The sequence below is a fragment of the Anser anser genome, assembly GCF_964211835.1.
Source record: "Anser anser genome assembly, chromosome: 8".
NCBI lineage: Eukaryota > Metazoa > Chordata > Aves > Anseriformes > Anatidae > Anser > Anser anser.
The window spans coordinates 4,317,259-4,342,139 of record NC_139728.1 but is presented as its reverse complement, the minus strand read 5'-3'; the positions used below and the strand labels follow the sequence as shown (position 1 = coordinate 4,342,139).

At 35.5% G+C, this 24,881-nt stretch overlaps 1 protein-coding gene across 6 annotated transcripts in view; it reads left to right on the top strand.

The window, feature by feature from the left end:
• Positions 1-24,881, top strand: part of LOC310903460 (uncharacterized protein) — a 490,104-nt gene that overhangs the window by 158,399 nt on the left and 306,824 nt on the right. The window contains exon 1 of one of the 6 annotated variants that reach the window (XR_014587547.1): positions 11,453-11,637. The exons of the other annotated variants lie outside the window; for them this stretch is intronic. The gene's annotated coding sequence lies outside the window, so the exon portion shown is untranslated. Of the gene's footprint in view, positions 1-11,452; positions 11,638-24,881 lie in introns of those variants that run through there. 6 annotated transcript variants of the gene reach the window in all.

Genomic DNA, 24,881 nt, shown 5'->3' with positions numbered 1-24,881 from the left:
TCTTCCAACCTAGACAATTCTGTGATTCTGTGACAGTGGATCAGTCACTTCCCTTCACCTTTTGCATCAATTTCTCTTTGCAAAATTATATTTTTGGAGAATCTTACAATGGAAAATAGCAAGAGTAGCAATAGCAACTCTTTTTTTTTTTAACCTATTCTCCTAGCAAAAACCTTAACAGGATTCATACAGAAGGGCACTAAAGTCCTATCAGTAGCCATGTGTGCTGCAATAAATAAGACAATCCACACAAACAGTTTCATCAGTCCAATAATACCCTGAAGAAACTCATGATTCGTATGTGCCATGAAAGTTTTTTTTTCTTTTTTTTCTCATTCATTTCTAAGGCCCTAGGAATCTTGCATTGCTGTAGGAAGAATACCCTGATTAGTATTGTTCTCTGCCAGCCTGGTGGTCTTTGTGTCCCCTGATATTTCCTTTAATTTATTTTTTTTTTAATATATATACAAAATGAAAATTTGAGATAATTTCCCTCCCTCATCCAGCAGGTCTTTTCTATGTATTTCTACAGTGCCAAGCATAGCAGATCTATCTCAGTTAAGATCCATGTGTGTGTCACTGTCATCTCTAAGTTTTAAGTTAGCCTCTAAATGACTCACTTTCTAGTAAAGCCCCTGTCTTCTAGTGGAGTTAAAAATAGGGATAATATTTTTATATATTTGCATAATATTTTTCCTGTTCAGGACACGTTTTCATGCAAATACTGTGAGAAGGCATACACTTGTAAATTTCAGCCTAAATACTCAATGACATTCAAGTAAAAACAAAAAGAAAACAAATAAAAAAAAAACTGATTACTTTTCATGAATCAATTCTAACTGTCACTGAAAGAAAAAAAAAACAACTACACATGAATTTGAATGGAATGCCCCAGATCTTTCTGTTATTAGTGAGAGGACAGACACAGTAACTACAGTTGACAGCTAGTTATTAAAGCAGCTTGAATATTTTTGTGGTGTACACTGATAGGTTTACAGTTATTTGGAGAAATAGATAAAAATAACAATTTTGACATTTAAGATTTCATTCTTCAGTCTTTAGATGCTCTACAGGTAATTACTAGATTTACCTGTCAGTGAGCGTGTGATATGACAAAGTCTAATTTGTAGTAGGGGACTTCTGAATGTTTCCAAAACATTTTTGTTTCTCTTTGGATAGTATCTACAAATTGCTACTGCTTTGCAGCTGGTATTATGACTGTGGAGCTGGCACCTTTTTGAATGAGAGATCAGAAATAGCTGGAAGTTAACATTCATTTTCATGTGTTTTCTAGTTAATATGATTATGTTGGTGCAAAAATATGTCTGAATAAGAAGCTTACAGATACCTTAAAATTTGAATGTGGAAAAATCCTAGTTACTTTACAGTTCTAATTTTCAAAGACTTCTGTTTTTTGAGCAAATACATTTTGTTGTGCTCCTTTAAAGGAAGCATAGCTGTAAGTGGCAGTTTGTTGTCTCCTATTCAGAGCAAATGCTCAAAAAATAAAAATACCAGGTAAATTATATATATATATATTAAGACATTTTTATTGATACATCATAATCCAATTTCAGTAATATGTTATATTAATTTATGTATGTTATCATTAAATCAGTTTGTCAGATTTTTTAATGGCTAGTTATAACTAAGAAGTGAAAGAAGGGAAGATGATAATTGGGACAAGAAGGAAATTTATATTTTGATGGCCTGGGATGAAATTCTGTTTCTCCTCTTCCTCTTTGTGAACTTGCTTGAGTAGCACAAAATGAAAACAAAAATTGATCTTCAAATTGTGTAGTTACCTGGCTTTCTTTTCTTGGCCATATATCCTTTCCAGAACCTGTAATCTAAAGTGTTTCCTCATCCCCTCATAAATATCTGTCGTCTTCACAACTTCACGTAAGACGATTCTCTCCTTCCTAAATCGCCTCAGGTATTTTCCTTTTTAGCCCTGGAAAACTGACCTCTCTGACCATTTTCTCTTATTTAGATTCATTTTCTGCTATCTGATGTGTTTCCATGCAATTTAATTAATGTTCTTGGCAAACTTTCCTAAATATGCAATTACGCTGGGAGGATGTCATTTTTGCATTTTTGTATGTATTTTGACATTAACCTCAAATTTGCTGGAATGTTGTTCTGAGTGGTTTATTTTTCTTATGATGTACAATTATCCACTGTTGTTAGTAACAAAGGCATACCTAATATTTTTGTATGTAACTTTTAAGAGGGAATCAACTGTGGTAACCCTAGTTAATTTATAAAACAATCTCTTCAGTTAAATGTTACAGTCATAGGTTCCATCTGAAGTTCTACATTTTGCTCTGTACTGCTCCTATGAAGAGCAATGCAAATGATTTTGGATAGCCAAATCAAAGAAATTAATTTTAGTTAAGCTCATGTGGCAAAAGCTTAAGATCATTATGGCTTCATGCGTTTTGTACAGGGACTTCTGTGACTAGCAGTTTTAGTGAACACAAATTTTTCTAAAGAAAAAGTGCTTATAGCAAGCTGTAAGGACACTGTGAGAGACTTGGATGAAGGCAAGCTTCTTCAAAGTTTTCCAGTTTGCCAGCAGGTTTTAGAGTCTACTGCTATCATGCACCAAACATATTGAAGCTCTGATAAACTGGTTACATTCTAGTTGCCTTCCTGCTGAAGTAGATTGTGTTGCATTTTTTCTATGGTGAGAGGTGAGTGATAAATGCACTTAAATTACCTGTCATGGGAAAAAAGCTAATAACCTTAGTTCTCCAACATAAGTCTCTCTAACTTGGTTTCCAAAACTAGAACTATTTTCAGTTATTAAGTATATTTATATACTTTATATATACTTTATATATAGTATATATTAATTTTGCACTGTAACTGGGTCAGTATATGTGTCTGAGAGGGAAATAATGTGGTAAGTATAAAAATAAATTTATAGCACTTAGCTTGCATGGTGACTGCTGCTCCATAAATATCTTCAACAAAAATTAACATTTTTCAGGCATGAGTGGAATTATTTTGAAAATGAAGGGAGTTGACCAAAAGTAAAAGTGGTGGAGATTGTCTAACAATAAAACACTGGAGTGGATAGAAACTGCTTGGCTTCATGATCCCACATACCAGCACAAAAATGTAAATAAAATAGGAGAGAGGTTATCACAGTAGTTAACATTAATCTTTGTTAAGAGATCTGTTTCTAGTGCCATGGAATGTTTTTCTATTCCAGCAACACTAGGATAATAACCAGCATAAGCAACAAATGAGATCAGGCTACAAGGTCAATCTCTTTTGTGATGATGTCTGTTTGCACCTAGATGAGCAAATGTTCCGAACTTTTTCTTTTACAAAGTCATTGTTTATGTCTGAATCAAGCATTTGACTTTGGAGTTATTTGAGGGGGGTTGTCTGAATCCTTTCCAGATTTCACTCTAAAAGAACATGGAGCATCACAAGGTACAAGCATCAGAATTCTGATACTTAAGGATGTTTTATATAAGCTCATAAATACTCAAACAAAATTGCCCTAAAAATAGCTGCCTAGGCTTGTGCCAGGTATGGCTTTGTTAATGTTTTAGCACCAGAGCAGTAACAGTAAAAAAAAATAATAAAAAAAATAAAAAAAATAGGAAAAGAAAGAAAATGAGAGTTGTGAGAGACAAAGAGACAAAACTGTGTTTTTTTGTTTGTTTTTGTAATTGAGGAGAAGAGAAAATTTACTTCGTTTCAGAAGTTATTTTAGGAGAACAACATTTAAAGAAGTTGCACTATTATTTTAAGAATTTAAACTTCACCACCATATATCATTTATTAACAACATGCAGGTTTATGTTGTAGAATTCCTGTATATTTTGGATAGTGTCAGATCAATTTTTATTTCAAGATACATATAAAAGTAATCCTAAAATGAATCCACAGCTTTTTATTCTCAAGATGGTGATGGAGAGAGAGATTTTTGTCATCTTTGTTTTTGGAGTAAATTTCATGAGACTAAAAATATTGTGTCTGGCTCCAAGAATAGCTTTTTCTGTTTTGGCATGAGGCATGCTTGAAAAGTGTATTGGTTTATAACATATTAGTTGAGATATGGAAGTGAAATGAGAGTTACAGGATGTCAGAAATCTTTTATGACTGCTCATTTTGTGAAAATGGTTAGAAGATTTACATATAAAACAGATTTAGGAGATAGCCAGAGCCACTGCTTAAAACAAGAAAGGTCTGTATCTCTGTATTTATCACAAATATTTTGTTTTAACAGGTGGAATTGTTTTTCTTATGTCATAGAGAATTACAGTGTTTCAAAACATTTCCTGTAAGTCACAACTATCCTCTCAAACAAATATTCTGAAATTCTAAAAAAAAAAAAAAAAAAAGTTTGAACCATGTAAAATTGTTTTTGCATGTTTTTTATTTTATAGTTACATTTGCAACATCAGCTCAAATACCAAAAATATTTTTGATTTTTTTAAATTATAAAATTAGCCTTTATAACCTGCTGCCTGTTGTCTTTTTTTTTCCTGTTTAATATATATTGTTAATACATATTAAATAATGAATACAAATTAATGTGTATTTTCATCAAATATTGTGTAAAGTATTTAGGTACAACTCAGAAAATAGCTTTCTCAATTAACTCATTTAGAATTCTGCTTTTCACATATATTTTTAAGTGTTTGGTCAGTAAGTTGGTGTTCTTTAACAAATGAAAAAAAAAAAAAAGACTGAATTGTCCCAAAGCTTGCAGCCTAGTGCTGAGTCTGAACATAAATATTCAGAGTGGAGGGCTCAGATAAGCTGTAGCATCTGTTAAGGTCTAACTTTGTCCTTGGGGATTCAAATAGGTAGTTTCAGTTAACCCATACAAAGAAGATGACAAAATAATATGCTGTTCTTATCCAGGAGAATGTGTTTCTTTATTACAAATCTAGTAGACAGATCACACCTGAAGTACAGCTTATACCTAAAAGAGTTACTTAAGTCTTTGAAGGCATGAATAATGAACCTGTTTCATAAAAGGATAACATTAATGTTTTAAGGGAAAATAATACGAATGATTTGGATTTTTTTTTCCTCAAAGCATCAAATAATTTTAGAAGTCTATTCTACTGTTACTGTCCATTAGACTTAATAAAAAACATAAACCCGAAGGTTGGAGTTTCAGTGTTGGTTTTTGCTGTTACTTTTTTTTAAGGGTGTTTTTAATTATTATTATTTAGGGTGTTTTTAATTATTATGATTTGAGGAGAGTGGGTTGATGGTTTGTTGAGGTTGTTTTGTTTGTTTTAAAGTGAACAACTAAAGGTCACTGTAGCAATAATTTAAAGTTTGTTTCTACAGAATGATTTAAACAGCCAACTCCTTTACTCCCTCCTTTCATTCTGTATGTTCCGGTTATTCATTCAGTATTTCATCACAGCCAGAAGTCAAACAGAAAGGTCACTACCTGGGTTACTTGTGTTTTGGTCCACCATCAGTAGGTCTGCCTGCTGCATTACATTGTCAAAGTCAGCCTTTCTATTGACAAGCATATTGATTTCCTGATTAATGTACCTCTGTTTTATTGGCGTTTACTACAGGAGACATAATTTTAATGTTTGTATGATCAATAGTTCCGTCAACCCCATGAATGCCTACTGTTAGCCTGCACAGCTCTAACTATGGGGAGTTGTATATTTCTTGATAAATACTACAGGGAAGTTGTAAACATTACAAAAGTGAAGAAAATTGATGTTCTCTGTAGATTCCTATTGTATTTCACCCCTAGGAGAGAATGCAAAAACCTTCAAGTAATTCTCTATAGGAAAGGAAACCAGCAGGTACTAGCTCTTTGAGCTGGAATATAAATGTATGGGAAGTAATTACTTTTAGGATTCCTATTGTGCAGTCACTTCATCTCAAATGTGTAAATACCCATAAGAGAAATTATGGCTTTTATTCAGTTTTAGATTAAGAAATGACATTTTTAAATACCTTCAGTTAACTTCATTAGAGGAATGGAATTCTGTGGCTGTCATAGATGCTTCTAGACCTGCAGCTATCCATAAATTACACAAGGTACCTGAAGGCATCTACTTAAAATGTAGCTGAAGCAGTTTCTGTTCTCTGAATTGTAATGGGCTTTACAATCACCTGCCTCTTGCCAAATAGTTTTTCTTTCTTCTGCCTGCACTGCTGCCCTGTTTCTGCCTTTTGAAACCAGAGAAAGAAAATAAGAGTTATTTCTTCCTATCAGATAAAGTAGTTAACCCATGCTTTTTTTGCTAGATTTTAAAAATAAATAATGAGGACAGTGACAATAATTGCACAGTTCAACAGAAACTTTGTCTAAATATTTTTCAGATTAGACTCTTCCATTTCATTAAAGTTTAGATTGCCCTTTGGTTAGCTGAAAGAGGTATCTCCCTGGTGTTTCTTAGTATGTGAGAACATTTTTGTGTTTGAATATTCTCATGAATAGCATAATTTTGTATGAATGCCCTGGTTAAATCCGTACTGTGTTATCCTTATAAAAATGAGAAGATGATGGCTATTTGTCAGATAATTTATGTATTATATAGCTTACAACCTGTTCTTTCAATTGGGAATCAGAACAAAGGCTATGTATCTAGAGAGACCAAGAACCCAACACTAATTAAAGAAACAGAATGGTGTAGTGAAAGCTATTGCAAGTTCACCTTCTGCTGAAAAGCAAACACTTTCCAATAAATTTGTGAATAAGGAATAAAATTTTACTAAAAACTCCAGCTGTTTTGAAGCATACAAGTTAAGTGTTTTGAACTTTTGGTACAACTTTCAGTCAGTGGAGTGTTTATCACATGCTGCCAGCATTGATGCATCTCAGTGGATGAACCTCTTAAAATGAAAAGAATATTAGCACGGTGACTAAATCCACCAAAATTAAAGCTATGACAGGCAATGTATAAAGTGCTAGTGTGAGAGGCAGTTACCTCCTCTGCTAAACAGAACTAGATAGGAATGATGCCAGTAATGAAGTTTTGCTTAGGCATTAGATTCCCATACGTGCCCGTGGAGCTGTCTTCAAATGTGTCTGTTGTCCTCACATAATTCACTGAAGTAACATCATACACATCTAATGATATGTGCGCCTCTAAGTTCATGTAGCAACAGTGAATGTTTGTGTAAAAAAATAATAGAATATTAGAAGTAGATGCTGCTCCTGATATCTATTTCTGTGGTTGATTTTAATAACACATTAATTATTCGACTTGCGGCAAGCCAGCTAGCTTGAGTCATAAGCTTTTAAGTGATTGTTTTAACTGTTGGAAACTCTTTGAAGCCACAGGATTCCCTGAGGGGTTGCTGATGCTGCCTTTTATGTTGGTGACCTTGGGCTTAGTCCCAACTTAAGCTTCTTTTTCCTCTTTCATGGAGTAGAAACGTGCTGTTCTGAAGTTTCACTAATTTATTTTGAACACTGTGGGACTCTAAATTCTTCCTAAGAGGTTATCAGAGGATTGTAATCATCTACCTCCTAGGCAGTAGTAGGGCAGATGGAGATACAAAGAGGCATGGCAGTTGATGAAGCACTATCTAGGTAATCTAAGTATTCCAGTGCAGGTTGTATTCTTTAGTTTCACTGAGGGAAACATCTCTGTGACAATTTAAGCTTTAAACTGAGGGATTGTAAAGCCTTAAATGCTGGATTTGATCAGATATTGGATTTTGATTCTGTACTTCCTTTGTAAATTGTGTGAGTGTATAAATATTCATTACCTAATATACTGAAGTGTGTCTGTGTACATGCACCTTTTTGTCAAGTTAAGGAGTTTAATATATTAAATCTTTATCTGAAACAGTAATGTAGAGTGATTGAGTTCAGGTATCAGGAAGCAATGACCCTTTTTGGCCTTGGGCATCTTATTTAATTTCCTTGTGATTTGTATCGCTTTTTGCTACATGAGAGTAATTTTGTCCCACTTTGATAAATCCTGGAACAAAAAAAACATGCTTAGGTAAGTACAGAATTAATATTAAAGATTTTTCTTCCCCACTGTTTCACCTTGACCCTTTTTTATAATCCCTTCCAACATAGGTACTAATCTGGAAGAATTAATAGAAGAAAAGAGCTGCCTTTTTCATAAATGAGAATACACTCCTTCACAAACAGTCCCATCAGAACTTGAAACTTAAGTACCATTTTCCCATTTTAGATATCGGTCATTTATTCATCTCCTCCACAATTCAGCTTTTTTTTTTTTTTTTTTAAGCAATCACCATAGCAACTGGAGTTATCTGATGAGCAATGTGCACAGAGGGCAGATACCCATACATGCAGCCTAAGATTAAGAACAAATAAACAGAGAGCCAGGTAAACCAGTGGAGGTACTATATTAGCCTGTCACACAGAAGATCTGAGCCCAAGCTGCAATTTTAATAATTTGTTAGCAGAGAGAAATTTAAAGATGTCGTCCACCTTAGTGGACATTTCAACTTGATTGGTGGTTCTCATCTAAAGAAATCTCTAACTGAAATAGTATAGCTGGTGGATTATGAGATACATAAGAACCGTATGAAAAATTGATCAGGTTTTAAACACTGTTTCTTTCTTTCTTTCTATTTGTGAGCAATGCAGTGGTGCAAGTGTTGTAAGGGTAAAATTCAAAATGTTTCTTGAAAGCTGTGTGTAGCCAAGGAAAGATGTGTGGGGGCAAAATGAAATGAGGAAAAGTGAGCTTTAAATAATTTTTAGCTAAAGGCTTCCATTTGAACTGAGCTAAAAAAGTTCCACAGACTCTGATAGACTGTGACTACCCCAGAAACTTTCACTATCATAAGTATCGTGTATTATGATAGTGATTCGGTTCTTTAGTCATTATTCTTGTTGATTAGTCCTTAATTAATATTAATTGTAATGAAAGACTGCATTGGAGTGCAGTAGCATCCAAAGGGCAAAGCAGGGCTGTGCATGTCAGCCCCAGATCTGTGGAGTTAATGAAGCAGTAACATGCTGCTGTATGAATTAATAACTTCAAGTAAAGGTGCATCTACTTCACCTGCTGGTGCTCCTGTGTTTTCATCCCTGTTCAGGGGGAATGTTGTGTGTTAATTATATGCCCTTTAGTTCCATCTCTTTCTCTGCCTGCCGGACAATAGAGGCCTTTCTATCCCTGTGTTTGACATGTTCTCACAACTTGGTGTTGATCAGGCTACTTCTTTCTATATGTTTTGTGCCAGTGAAAGCAGCACCATAAGAGCAGGGAAAGGTCAGTGTTCAGTTAGCCTGCAGCTATACTTCAACGTGCATATATATATATATATATATATATTTGTATATTCAAAGAGTTTGATTTTAAGTATCATGATATTAGTTGTGACATACCTGAAAACATATGTAACATGTAATATGGTAAAACATATGTAATATGTTAAAAGAAAGAGGAACTTAGTGTGTTGTGTCTACATTTTGGTCTAATACAGACTTCATGGTCTCTATGGTTCCAATTTTCTGTGGATCTGAAAAAATGCAAAAGAGCATATTTTTCACATCTTACAATGAAAGAGGGGATGTGTTTTAAATAGCAGCTTGCAAGAAATGCCTTTTACTTGCTTTTGTGATAGATTCCAGAACTCTGCCTGTATGTATGCTTCTGTTGAGGGTAGGGTTAACTACACCTCATCCTTCACCTTCTAAACAGACATTATTTTACGCTACTTTATGCTGGTATTTTTCCTGATGGAAGTCATTGTATTCTTCAGCTCAGAAGTTGTCAATTTACTTTCTTCTATCCTCACTATAGACCCTAAAATTGTTAGGGGAGCGACTTAGTGAAATTCTCTCTCAGTTTTCTGGAGTGTCAGTGCCTGCATCCATCTGCATATTGGATCTCATTATTATGAGGGCGTCTGGGTAGGTTATTTACAGTGTGAATTATAAAATGAGAATGTGCATTTGTGTTGGGCCATACAGCAGATTTAGATGTTTTGGTGGAGAGTCCCTACTTTTTTTTCAGAGCATATGAGGCCCTGCTAAGGTGCTTTCTCTGCAGAACACAAATATAATATCTCCCACTCTTAGTGTCCAGCATGGATGTTAGCATATGGATCAGGAAGCGAAGACTAGGTATTTCACTGCAAATCCTTTAGCAGGTGGCAGTGTGGAGGAGGTAATGACAAGGAAACAAATAAGTGAGACTTGACAGGTCTGTTATTGACAGCTTTAGCCACTGATTTTCTTCTTACTTTGAGCCTTAGCCATGTGCTCTCCTGCACGGTATCTGAACCTTCAAGACTCATGACTTGCTCAAACTCTGAGCTATGTTTCCCAGTCTTGTCACGTAGACCTGTAAGGAAAGAGGGCATGTTAATCTAGTGTAATTCCTCTTGTGACAAAAGGTGTAAAGCAAGTAGCAACCGTGCAAAAAGCATTTGTAGGGTTGGGACATTAGCAGTGCCTTGGCTGTAGGAGAAAAAAGTTTTCTACCCAGAAAAGGCTGCTGTTTTCTTGTAGTTCAGCTAAGGGGGCAAATTTCATGGTACGGGAATTATATAACCCAATTAAGTGAGGTGACTGTATCAACTTGTGTTTTACAGGGACATAAATAGTTAATTGAAAACAGACATCTCTTTACGTTAATAACAGTCATGAACAAATAACTATTAGACATTTTTACAACGTGGAATTTGGAAGAGGAGAGTCTGAAACTGGTTCTGTAGCAAGTAGAAAAGCCACAAATTTGGCAGTTGCAGAGGAATTACCAGCTTTAACTTAAAAATCGTTCAAAGCTACTAAGGTAGGAAAGGGAATGTCCAAGCACTTAGGTACAGAGCTTATAACCTTCCACCCCTCACTCTTCAGGAAAATCTATATACTGAAAAGCCCATCTTACTGTTAAAATGAAGGTTCTATTCCAAATGTAAGGAACTGAGTAAGACTAAGTGTTCTCCTGATGCTTTTTTATCCTAAATCACTGGGGAAATTTTGACTGCTCAGGAGAGACTGATGTATTTGAAAGTAGCTTTGTTGTTTTCTACCTTACTTAAAAATAACATACAAGCTCCTCTGTCTTTCCTTTCAACCCAGTCATCGTATGCTTTTAATTGAACATATAAAATCAATATCAATTTAGCAGAGATCTAAGAATCTATGACTTGAACAGTAGGTGTCTAATGGGAACAGCAGGCATTTGCTGAATAGCCTTTTAAGGGTTGGTATCCAAAGTTCAAATGTTTTTAAAGGACAATGCAACAAGCTATGAATGCTCTTACGCAAGGTAGAGAGAGAAAGGGGTGCTGATGCAGTGGCAGTTCAGATTTAATTTTTTGGCTGAACTTTGGTCCCCAGTCTTTTACCCTTGCAACTGAAATTGCTGTGGAAACTTGTAAGGATAAATGATATTGAAACCTTCAAGCATGATTTAGTGTTGCCAAGGTAACCAATTGTAATTAATTTTAAGCACCAGCTGGCTTGTGATGAGTATGAAACCTGACAGAGGCTCTCAGAAGGACTGTTTCCCATTTTCTTATCTGCAGTAATAAGGATATGAGAATTTTCTTTAAATATAGCATCTACAACAACAAATCAAGCCACAGCTTTGATATTGGTCAGTTAGAAAGATCAAGAAATAGCTTCCAGACGTACAAGTAGACAAGCAGAAATATGCGGCAAAAGATCAGGATTTGTGAACTGTAAGTTGATGGGCCAGGGAGACTGGTTAAAACTGCTGCGTGGTTTGTGTTGAGTAAGTACTCTGTGCTACTGCTAATGGGTGATTTTGGTTTAACTAAAACTATGACAATGCCTACAAATAGAGGTTATTCGAGTGTAGTGTGCTTTTTCTTTTTCCTTTGCTTTTATAAGAAAAATATGTCCTTACTGTGGCAGTGACTTAGATTGGCAGCATGAACTTTTGTTTCTGTGTAGGGCATCATGCAGCACTTAGCCGTGATGGACTCTCACAAGACAAGAGGCTGTATGCAGATTAGAAGCCACACTCACTCCAAACAGTTGAGAAAGGTTTGACCTATGCATGCAAACTGCTTTGCCCAGGGGCTTTTACTGGGAGAAGATCCTGCTAATGGAGGTAGTTGAGGAACTTGCTTAAAGACTGTCTCCTGCTTGACCTGTATTTGGCCAATATTAAGTACCTACAGTTCCTCCCATGGGACAGTTTGCAAATGCGTTCTGAGCACACGGTGATAAAGGCCAGAGTGGATGGCACATGAAAATCTGTAATTTACCTGTCTTTTAGTACCATGTTTATGGAATAGATGAGCTTTCCCTTTGTCATCTTCTGATTACTTTCATATTGCCAGGTCAGTATATTCAAATGCTGGAGATCGTGACTTTCACTGTGTGTAATTGACCAAAAATTAAGACGAATTGTTCTCATCAAAACTTGATGTATCTAAATTCTAAACAGCTGTTCCATCCATGAGGAAAGTGAAGTGCAGGGATGGTAACAGTAAAAGGTTATGGAAAACAGTCAAAGATTGGGGTCATAAAATTACTTCATAAAATTATTTAATCCCCTGGACAAACAAATATCTATTGGAAGATCTAGGGAGAGTTGAGTCTGAGGTTTTATATAGGTGTTAGCTATTTTGTTTCATTTCAAAGTGTTCAGCTGTATGTGTCAAGCTTTGTTACATTGCATGTTTTAAATTACTTTTTGTTCTTTAATTATTAGATAATAATAGGTCTAAAAATTAATTAGACCTATTGAAATTATTATTAGCAGTAGTTAAGATATTGAGATTTGAATAAAAATTTTAGAAAAAATTAGCTATTAAGTACCACTGCTAAATAGACAGGTTTTCTTATTAAAAATGTTCAACTACCAATACTAAATCGAACAGGACATTAATGTTCTTTATTCAAGAAGTTCTGGTTCATGCCTGTAAATATGGTGCTGCTAGATCTTAAGCTCTTCATTGGAAAAGATTATGCTCAACAATTTTGTCTCCTACTTACAGTACACTGATGGTTGATAGGTAAAATGCTAGCATTCAGGTGCCCGCTCTTACCAATTCAGGTAAGTTATGTTATGAATTCAGATGCACATTTCTATATGTCCATCTCTGTAGTGTCCCCTCCACCCCACCCCACCTCCCCCGTAATGATTTATTTAAGTACATGTATATGTGTAATTTTATATGTGTATATTTCTTCAACTTGTTTATATTTACAAGCTCTGCCTCTCACAATATTTTCAAATTTTTCTTTCATCCCATGGCACTAGGAATGTTTTCTTTCTTTCAGTGTTGATTTTTCTTGAATCAGTGCTATGATTATTGCATAACTCCTGGACTCTATCATATAATGACAATCACAGTGATTATCCAAACACTTAGCAATATAAATAAGTTTTCTCCAAAATAGTAAAGCAGAAAAAGAAAAAAAGACTTTATAGTCTTTATGTTCAGCTGCAAGCACAGAAGAATGACAAAGGGCCCAAATATTTAGAAATTGAGATAAGTTACTGATATGGCTTGATAACTTTGCTTTTTTAATGTCATCTTTGGTCTGAAAAGCTAGTTTCATTCTATATGGTGGAGTAATACATTAAAGCAATCACAAGTTGGAGTGCTTTTTCCTTAATTTTTAAAAGGGAAGGTAGTCTAATCCAAAAGATTGGCTGTTTGTTGTTGTTGTTTGTTTTTTAATGTGAAAATAATTATCTGATCTTAAATTATTACGTTATTAAACTCAAGTAAGTAAAATTCCTCAAATTTTCATTTAGTTTTCATGCTAGTCTACTTAATCACAACTGAAAGCTTAAGTATTGTGAAAACTAAAACATTCCTTCTGCTCAAGATGAACATCTTTGAAAAATAAATTTCTTTCCCAGTCCTACAAATCTGAGCAGTACTGTAGTAGGTATATAGGTATCTTAAAATTTAGTTTCAAGTCACAGAGATTGAATAAGCATTGTTACTTCAGCCCTGTACAAGGCATGTCATAAACTGGAATGACCCTGATTCTGATCCTGTTTATGCTGGAGTACATCCATGAGAAACTAATGAATGACACTAATATCATGAAAGTTAGGGAAATTATTGCTGAATTATTCCAGAATAACTGAGATAAGAATCTGTCCTGTTTATTGTTCATCTAATGAGACGCATTTCTCATGTCTTTAATTTCGCTGAGTAGGGCTTTGATTGTGGAAAGTTAATTTACATGAAAAGGTGGTGGTTGTAGAATAAAGAGGCAATTGCAAACATACATTCCATGGGTAAGTTTACAGACAGGACACTTAGGACTAGAGACAGCCACTTACTGTAAGTGCTATGGATGCTCAGTGGATCTCCTTCAGGACCAGAATCAGATGTCTCAGGCAGAGCGCCTGGACGGTGTCACACAGTTCTGCACAAGCCTGTCCTTCAGCTGCTGTCTCTGGCCAGTTACGTCTGGCTGCATTCAAAGCACAATGGGAGAAATTTTACTGACATCTTTTCTTTCTTCTATTGTGTGTCTTCAAACCTTTTTAAGAGAAGGGAATGCACCCAATTAAAAACATTTTATCCTCATCCCCTTGTAGGGGGGAAAACCATAATATTTGTGTCTGTCACAGTTGTTCTTTGTTCTTGGCAGGTTTTTGGAGCAGGAGCCTGGAACTGATGTAATTCTTTAGGGTTTTACTGATACCATGAGAGTTCTGAATGGCTGTCGTAAAATGGATCCATATTTTAAGTTTAATTCTTCCGCTATATAGAAATGTAGGAGCAACATCAGAAGTGCTTGTTAATCTTCAGTATTACAGGTCCTTCTCCAAACCTGCATCACTAATGGTATTCTGGCTTTAAACGTATTGAAGCTGGGGAATTTTCTGTTGGTGCAGACCACCAGACACCAGAATCAGTCCACCACAGTGGCACAATGACCCATACATAATTCGGAAACAGAATATGCAATAGAAGGAAAAACAAAATAAAATAAAAATGCAGCTTTTCTATTTGCTCACTTAATTCTACATGTGAGGCCCTTTTTGGTATTTTTTTTTCTTTGTCCAGCTACAAATCAAGCTTGCTTTCACAGCAGATCTCTAAATCTAAGTATTTAATGTCTGTTCCCTAATTATGCTTTCAGAGCATGAACACTCTGAAAATCAAACATTTATTTTGAAAAGTGTTGTTCTCATCAGCAGTTGATTTGCCATATAATTAATTCTTTCTGAAAGTCGAACATTATATTTTGCTGTGAATTTAGAGAAATAAGAACTACTCTATCCAAATAAAATTTTGTTTGTACAGACAGAAAGCCATTGCTAGAATACAGATGATACCTGATTTGCTCTTAATAGCCAGTAATGCCTAGATTCAAAAGCACCTGTTTCCTGACTTTCTTTAAACTTCTATTACTTTTCTTATTCATCTCGAGTCATTCAAATGAAAGTGCAAGAACTTAATCAGGTGGAACCCTCCTAATTTTTTTAATTGGTTTTGCCTACAATTATACTGAAATGGGGATAAATTCAGTGTTAAATGTCTTTATTGAAGTCAATCAAGTAATGTTTGTGCACTCATTGAGAAACTGGCCTTCAATGCCCACTAACAGAATGCACACCTCTAGCTTAACAATGAAATAGAATCAGCATGATAGATGTTGTATTTTCGGTAATGAATTATTTATAAAGGCAGATGGATTGTTAATTCTTTCAAATGCTTGGTTATGCGAAACTTGTGTGTGAGAATCCGTGTGATGGCTAAACAAAGAATTGAGAAACTTCTAAAAACTTTGAAGGATAATGTTTGAGGACTTGGAGCATTTGCAGCCTCGGGCTATTCCATGAAAGAGCCACAGCATTACTCTGAAAATCAGCAGCACAGTTTTAAAGAGTTGTTGTGGGAGTATTGAAGGGAGTAGGGGGGATGGCTTAAAAGTGTTTGACTTCTAGTATTTCTGCATATGTACAAGATAAAAAGCATTAGATTATTACTATATCTAAATCAGTTTAATTTTTATGTTATAAAATTTCTTCGGATTTTTAGACAAGAAACAGGAACGAAAAGATTGGGGATGGGAAGTGGTGGTGGAAAGACCCCTTCTATTCTATGATTCTGTGATTTTCATGTTAAAACAATGTGAGAGTAGGGCTTAAAACTGTTTGGGAATGATATTTAGTTTCAGTAACATGTCTTCATGTTATAATAAAGTCTCTAATAGGTTACTTGCAAAAGTCATGACATACAATAAAATCACACACACGTAAAACAGAACATTAGGTTTTGTTATCAATGATTTTATTTCTGTCTTATTATTCCATGTGGCTGAGTTGTATTTTCTCCATATATGTCTGTTCAGTTATAAAGTGAATCTTGGCAACAAAGTCTCTGTCACCCATGAGACTTATTCTGAATGATTGTCTCTTAATAGCTCTCACATTGAGGTTGTTTATTGCCAGCAGCTGAAATTGAGGGTAGTGCCTGGCAGCCCAAGAGAAGCAAAATTTCCAAATTAAAGTCTCAGCACTTTTCATTTCTCAGGGAGCTTTTACATCAAATGCTCTTGGAAAGCCAATAGAAGTCATTTTAGCAATTTAAATCACAGTAAATGATTTTAAGTTTTTTTGTTTACTAAATCAGTTTTAGTAGTTAAGATACTGCTTAAAATCAGTTAGGATTTTGATGTGTATCTGGAACATGAGCATCAATGAGGGCTGAAATGCAAAGCTGCATAGATGGGTTTTGTGCTTTTCCTCTCTCTATCATATGCTGCCACTGGTATTCCTGCCACTGATGTTTCTGAAATAAGATCCCTGTGCTTTTGTACTAGCTGAAGTTAGGAACAGAGCTTGCCAGGAACTGCTGAGGTAACAAAGCATAATCTTCGTTATGCTGATCTTATACTGATGTCATTGACCACAATTGAAATGTGTAGTCCTGTAACACAGTAATACCAATGGATGTGTGGGTGAAATTTGTAGGATGCAAGAGATGTTAGAAAACATGTGAGACCGAGAGAAGTGAAAATGGAGAATGTGGGGGGGGCGGGCAGGGGGAGTGAAAAAGCACTTCTGCCTCTCTTTCACTCCTCTGAAATACATAGCTTGGGGTGCATTTTGTATACAAGCTATTTACAACAAAACAAAGGTGGTGGTGGTTCTTTGCCCTCTACAAGGCACATTGGTTTCATCTGATGAATGCAATGTACAGATCTGCATTAAAGAGGTGGCTTCTTGATCTCTAAGTACCTGTTCTTCCTTGCTAAAGTGGTGTACTGTTCACTAGCAGTATGTTGATAATGTATTTTAAACTGACAGAAAAGAGTCAGAAAATACTAATAGTATAATTTTTACTGTGCTTCTGAAAAATGCCTGATCCTTGGTTGACTGTGTCTTCATGGTCTGCCTGTCATTTTCTTGCTACTTTCTAGCTGTTTTGTTCTGAAGAACAGAGGTAGTACGAGGATTCCCTGACATACTTCCAAATGAGCCTTCCTGTAGTTGGCTCATTCTTATATGGAATAAGAGTGTTGTTGTGTTTTCTTTTTCTTGATTGTTGTTTTGTTTTGCTGATATGTTTTAACAGATTGCTGGTCAGATTTCATAAACTCCTAAAATCCAAATCCCCGGCAAGTCATGGGATACTACACTGTGTGCACTGTGTGTAATGCTCATGGGGGGTGGGGGTGGGTACAAAAAAAAAATCTCTTTCCAACTCAAAACTAAAGTTTCTTGCACTGATGACTTAAAAATTGGGCAATTCTACAATATAAGACAGCTTTAGAAATGAGAGAGTAACTGGACTTTGGAAAGAGGTGATTTTCTTTTCATGCTTAGCAAGGTAATGCACCTTGAGATTTATTTCTCATCTCTAATGCAGTTTTGACAGAATAACGGTACAGAATGTACCTGCTCTTTTGCTTTTATCAGTTTCTTTGGAGCATAGCATGAGCACAGGCTGAAACAAATGCAAGTGGCATAGCAGCCCTCAGAATTTTAATTCATTTTATCTCCTATATAAAGCAGGCCTTACCAGCCACACATACTTTAGGAGAACTCTGTATTGCAGAGAGGGACTCTTCAAAGGGCCTCAGAAGAGTTGGAAGGCAAAGATCTGTGGTAACACATCAGAATAGGTGACTTGGGTAAATGAGGAGCTTTGTGACTTGATCCAGAATAGAGTAAGAGAGAGAAAACCCCTGGCTTTTTTCCTGGCAATGATACAAAGAATGAGGCCGTGGAAGTAAGTGCGGACTTTCTCAAATTCTCTTTCCCTTTCCATCCTATTTCGTTCAATACAAAGGGTAAGTGGCTACACTGATCATTAAGAGGTTGTTGACACTTTCTCCCTCTACATTTTTAGAGAAAAGTTGTCATAGACATAAGCATCACAATGTATCCCTGAAGTCCATCAGCTGAAAGGCCAAATGTTTGTTAAGAAAGAACTGGGGCTTCATGATGGTGAGAGAAGGTGGGCCTGCCTATAATGGTTTTAGAAATTCTGATGGAAACTGTTACATTGCAGAGAGCTGCAAGGTCTGCAATCGTCACAAAACCAAGAGAGGGCAACTTATTAGTGACTGAAGTGATGTATATATGTGTTTGTGTATATGGTAACAGCAGAAGTAACACTACAGTGGGTCTAGATAAGTACCAGTAGAAGGGGAAGAGCTTTCAGGGGGCTAAGGGCTTCCTCATGCTGTCCAACACTGCATGCATAAAGGCAAAGTGGAATAGAAGAAAGAGAGCTATAAAAAACAGGACGTGTAAATAGCAGAAGAGAAGGCTAAGATTTAAAGAATGAAATAGTGGTAGGAAACAAGGATGGGAGAAGATAATTTCTTTTTGGTATCTATTTTTCCCTTAAATAAACAGGTGACATATCCATTTTAAAAGCATTAATTTATACTCCAGGGATTACTGCTAAGTGATAATATTTATACACAGTGTTGCAAATCTATCTCCAGCATCTTCCTTTGTGTAGGGCAAGACCACTAATTCATTGTTTTTACTGCATTTACTTGACATTTTGGAATATATTGTAGATAATGAGTTGTGAACAAGGAATGCTCAGTATGTTAAAGACAATGTAGTTTTAGGTCAGCCACTCATCAGGAAAAGTTATATTTTGCATTTGCCATGACTATTTCTTGACATAGTTGTCTACAAATAGTCTCAAAATAATGAGGAACTGATACGCTGAAAATATGGAACTGATTCAAAAGGGTTGTGTCTGAACAGTGTTTTACATATGTGTCATTGCAAGTTTTTCCCCTGAGGTCACTCTTTTGGACCTCAGAATGATTGACCTCTATTCCAGAAGACAGGTTTTAAATGTAAATCCGTTATATATGCTGCTTCTGGTTTCTAGGAGTAAAAAGGAGTTGTTAGTTTCACCTGATGTGTTATAAGGTGATGGATATGTGGAACTGGAAGGAACCTTTTACGTCATCAAGCTTAGTCCCCTAATCCTGCAAATTCCACCTCACGTAATTCCTTTCATTAATTTAATGAGTTTTATGTTCAAAGCGGTCAGGAAAAATGTGGAAGACATCTTTGTTTTAATGGTTAGGATTTTTCTTATTTCTAGCCTAAATTTACTCATAAACAGCTCATACCTGTGTGTTTATTTATTTTGTCAACACAGACCTTTAGCATCAAAACTCTTTAGAATAGTGTATCCTTTGGCTCTAGTTGTAGTACTTCTAGATTGGTTTAAAAAACATCCTGTCCCCCTGCTTACCCTCTCCATCCCCACAAGGAAAACAAAACAAAACCTTGTCAGCTCTTTTGTTTTCCTGTTCAATCTCTCAGTCCTTTTCTTTACCAATTCTGGTTTAAATAACTCTTTCCTCAAGACAGTCAATGAACATGATGAACATGGATCCAGAGAATGCCTTTTACAATTTTTTCATTTTTCTTGCTTGACGTATCTTAGGGTCATATTAGGTTCTCTTGCAGCTATACCACTTTGATAGGTCACAGTCTTTCAGTATCAACTTTTCTTTCCTCTACATCATTTCTTCAGATGCTTTCCATATGTGAATTCCAAGTTAGTCAGATAAATGACCTGCCTTTTATACTACTGAATTTTGCTGCTTCTACTGCTGTCTTAAAGATTTCCATCTCTCTGACTGATAACTTCATCTTCCTGTTTATTAAAGGTACTGTGTCATTTGCTTGCTCCTATTTATGTCCACATCATTGATGAGAGTACTAAATAAAATACTTCACAAGAATAATCCTCGAAGAGTTTTGAAATCCCTGTCTCTTACTCGGTGTGTTCCCTTTCACTGCTGTCATTTTCTATCTCCTTTATAGTCCTTAATTTCTTACATGTTTTAAATTCTGCTGCTAATCCTCATTTTCTGTCTTTACTACTACCTCTAATGTGACACCATCTGTAATGCTGATCTGAAATCCTGTTAGATAAGCTTTTCTTTGTACTTCACTTATGTTATATTGAAAATCTATTGAAGAAAAGCTATCAGGTTAGACAAGTGTGATCCATATCTGGCAAAATCATGCTGTGTTAGATCTTGTTTTCCAGTTTCAACCAGTTTTTAATTCTTTTTTCTTGCAAAACTTGTTCCAGAGTTTTTCAATCTGTTGAAGGTGATATATTGTGAAGGGGATCATTTGTGTGTGCATTTTTAACTCTCTTTGAGTGTGTGCTTTCAAAGGGGCAGTAACTTTAATGAGAGTTAGCTGCAGGAATAAATGCACTGCAGACTGCAAGGCTCCTGGGTGTTAAAGTAAATTGGTATTGGAAATTAGTTTTTAGACTACTAATAACAATGCTAAGCCTCCTAAGTATGTCTAAATAAACCTGAGATTTACTCATATTAAATAATACTGGATCAGGATTTTTTCCTGTTTATAGTACTAGAGGCTCAAATTAAATTCAGCAGATAAAATTATGCCTTTTCAGTTATATCTGCTTAAGTATCATATGAGCCATAGAACACTACAGAGTGAGCATGTCTGCAGAATTTAAAATTTTGCTAAAGGTCAAGGAGGTTTTTCTGCATCCCTAGAAAGCGTCCACCTGATATTATGCAAATACTCACAGTAACACTAGGACAACTTAAAAGTCACCCGTTTAGTTTCAAAATCCATTCTGTTAAAAGATGATGTTGAAATTATTATGTTTGTTCCCAATTCCCCCATCCTGCCCCCATTTCAGTTTTCTTTACACACTGTGCCAGTGCGTTTATTATCCAATGGAAATATTTCTAGCTTAAAGTAGAGCATGAATGCCAAGGGTATTTAATCACAACAGATTTTGATTCTGTGTAAACATTAATTTAGTAATGTGAGGCAGCTGTGAATGGTATTAATGGATGGAAAGTGGATTTTATTCATATTCGTTAACTTTCTGGAAAAATTATCTCTTCTCATGCAATGAGGTAAGTGGGGAGTGGATGTTCTTGCTTATAGGATCAGGGGCATCATCTTAGCATGAAATCACACCACCACTGATAAGTTTTTTCTTCTCTGTTCTGCAGTTCAAGGGAACTTTGAAGTCCACATATGTAAAAGACTAGAGTAAACTCTAAATGACCATTTACTAAAAGGAAACCCATTTGCTGTTTAGTATTTTACAGCACTGCTGAATAGGTATTTCAGAGACGCAAAAAGAGAACACCTGTCTCTGCAGCACCTAAGGGAATGGCATGAAGCTGTATCAGGGTAAGTTCAGACTGGATATCAGAAGTTTCTTCACCAAGAGGGTGTTTGGGCACTGGAACAGGCTCCCCAGGGGAGGTCATGGCTCCAAGCCTGATGGAATTCAAGAAGCATTTGGACAGTGCTGTCAGGCACATGGTCTGATATTTTGGGTGGTCCAGTGTGGAGCCAGGTTTTGGACTCAGTGATCCTCGTGGGTCCCTTCCAACTTGGGATATTCTATGATTCTATTATGGGATACTCTTGGAAGATTTCTGCCAAGTGTTCCATTCAAATATATGTTCCATGAGATGGAATTTGGGAAGTGAAACAACTGTGAGTGCAGCTCATGGTTTTCTATAGTAGTTGATCAAATCAGTCTCTTTGACCAGACACTCAGTTCCTTAGGGAATCTACATATTCAGTGAAAGAACAATGCAATGTGCTCTAGCTCAAAAAAGTCAACAGGCTTCATTACATCTTATCCTACTTAGTATTCTATTTAACTTTTTGTTCCATGGACTTTTGAACAATTTTACAAAATTTTGACTGCTGTGAGGTTTTTAATTCATTTAGAGATGCTTGAATTTAAGCCAATTAATTTCTTTTTTTTTTTTTTTGAGTTAGAAGAAAGAAGTGACATCATTAAAACTGGAGTTGTACTTACTGTTGTATGTGCATTTTTTTCTGATGTTCATAGAGATTATTTGATTTTGTATTCAAGTAAATAGATTAGCAAGAAGCATTTCAATTTGTACTTTTAATTCTGACATTGCTTTTATTGCAACTTACTCTGCCACCTGATATAGTGTGGATTAATCACACCGAAAAGGTAGAATACCAGCAAACTTAATTGGTATCACTGTAAGATTAACTGAAACATTTATTTCCTGACCTAAATCCACATCTTAAAGTTTAATTAAAATAATGCCAACTGCTGTGTTTCTTTATTGTCTTGAACCAAACCAAAGTCTTATGGACTTTCTAGAATAGAAACAGGTACCACTCGGTTAAAAATGGATTAAAAAATAAAAAAAAGCCCCAACAGAAAATGAAATTATAAATGTAGCCTTATTCTTATATGAGGACAGCATGAATTTATGGCATGATAAGAATGGATGTCAGTGTTTATGCCATGACATTTATGTCAGTGGTAAGAAAAAAAATATCTTTCCAGTTAAACTTTAATATCTTTCCAGTTTAAACTAATGAATTTTAAATCCCCAATCCTCAAATTTATTGAAATATAAGGGTTTTTTTAATTTAATTCAGGCATTTTAGAATAATTTTCTAAAGTATAAGGGGAAAAAAAGTAAAAAAAACAAGCACTTTTAAAAGTAAGCATGGCAATTGCTTTTCCTTTTATGTTTAATTACCTTACTCTTCATTTTTCTTTGAGTTTCTACATTTTCTTCCTCTCACCATTCATACATAGATATCTTATGTAAGAAATTTTAAAAAACTTTTTTCAATTAAGCAGGAAGTTGACATGATCTACACTCTTACTGCTGTTGATTAATATCTCAGCGTATTAATCTGTTTTGGAGTTTGGTCCTAATAGTTGCTATTCCCGAGAATAATGGGAAAAGGTGATAAAACTCCACAGTGATACAAACACTGTGGGAACCTGAATAGCTGTTGTTACTACTGTTGGTTGGTACTGCTGTGCTTAGAGGTAGCTGGAATATTAGTTTGTCTGCTTTAAGGGATGCCATCAAGTTGGTAACATGAATTACTTGGCTGCTAGTATTGTTCAGTTAATATATGGTTTATTAACCGGAAGGAGCACCTCCTAGTATTCTTTTAGAGGAAGGTTGAGTCTGTTCTCAGCTGAAAATAGTTAATATCCATTCATTGCTTATTGTATGGCACTGTTGCTGTTCTTATATGTCATTTTTGATACATGAGATGTGGATTGTATTTCAGCTTGTATTAAATCAATGATACTTTAAAATCTGTAATTTCACTTGAAATGTATTAATTGATAGTGTCATGAGAAAGAGCGGAGTCATTTTGTTACAGTGAAAAAAAAAAAGACCATTTAAAGGTAGTACTGTTGTATACTGTATTAGTAGCGGTCATTAAATGTATGCCTGCAGCTAGAATATCACAGGGTGATGGTCACTTAGCACTAAGCACAGCTGCTGAGCCACATGCATATGAAAATGGCTGTGGGCCCATACTGAACCCTGTGGTCTCTCTGATGCACTTCCTTTTGTTTAGAAAGCTCTGAGTAGGATAAGCTTTGCGTATTGGGTTTTGGTTTTGTTTCTGAGGGAGAGTAGGGGATTGCAGTTGTGATGCGGTGCATGTCTCTGTTGCTTCCTGATAATTTCTGGATCTGTTCAATGGTTTCATTCAACCTGAAGGGAATAACTGAAATCTCAAAGATGTGAAATTGTTACATATTTACTAAAACTCTTTTTTTCCCTCCCCTCTCCCACATCTAGCAGGAAGTCTCTTTCAAGGAATGTGTAACGTTTGTGTTTTCAGTGGCTGTTGGAGAGCAGGGTGCCTTTTTGTGATGTAGTGCGCCAGTTTTGCTCTTTTCAGCTGCACAGGCTCACAGTTGTGAAACTGGAAAACAGAACATGCATTAGAAATCTTTGGTTTTGAAAATCCCTCTCATTCTTAATCTTGGGATACTGTATGAAATTTCTTTACTCTTGCTGTGATGTCTGGATGCTTTAGGAAACATGGAATGATTTGAATAGCAGCAGGTCAAAGTTCCCTCATCCTTTTATGTAGCAAAAGGAAAAAAAATGTGCACTCTCTAGTGATCAGACACACAAAAATTTACTGTGAATGAATTTTGTTTTAAGTTGATGGACCTTCTTTGTATTATGTACTATGCATCCTTGTGAGGCTATTTTGTGAAATACTGTATGTACCTCTGCAGGAATTAATGTGTCTTATTTCAGAAACAGAAGATCTGTTAGGATTTCCTAATGAAGGTAGACTATAAGGAGTTCCTTTTTCTCGATTGGCAATGGCAAGCATTAGCACTTTAGACTCTCAGAATTGATACCCTGGAGTGCTAATTTTTATCCAGTGAATGGCAAAATAGGTTAAATAATGCAAGGTCACTGCTATGTTCTTTTTGTTTTGGGAAAGCTGATTTTAAAAGGTCATTCTGTCCTGCTTTGTGTGACAAGATGGAAGACTTACATTTTGTAAATGGATGTGACATGTAACTTAGCCAGAAACACAAGGAATTGAAAATGTTTCTTGTGAGCACTTGTACTACATAACTGTAACTTTAAACCTGCATTCTGGTGATGTGTTTAAACAAATTGATACTAGTTGAAAACAATTTTT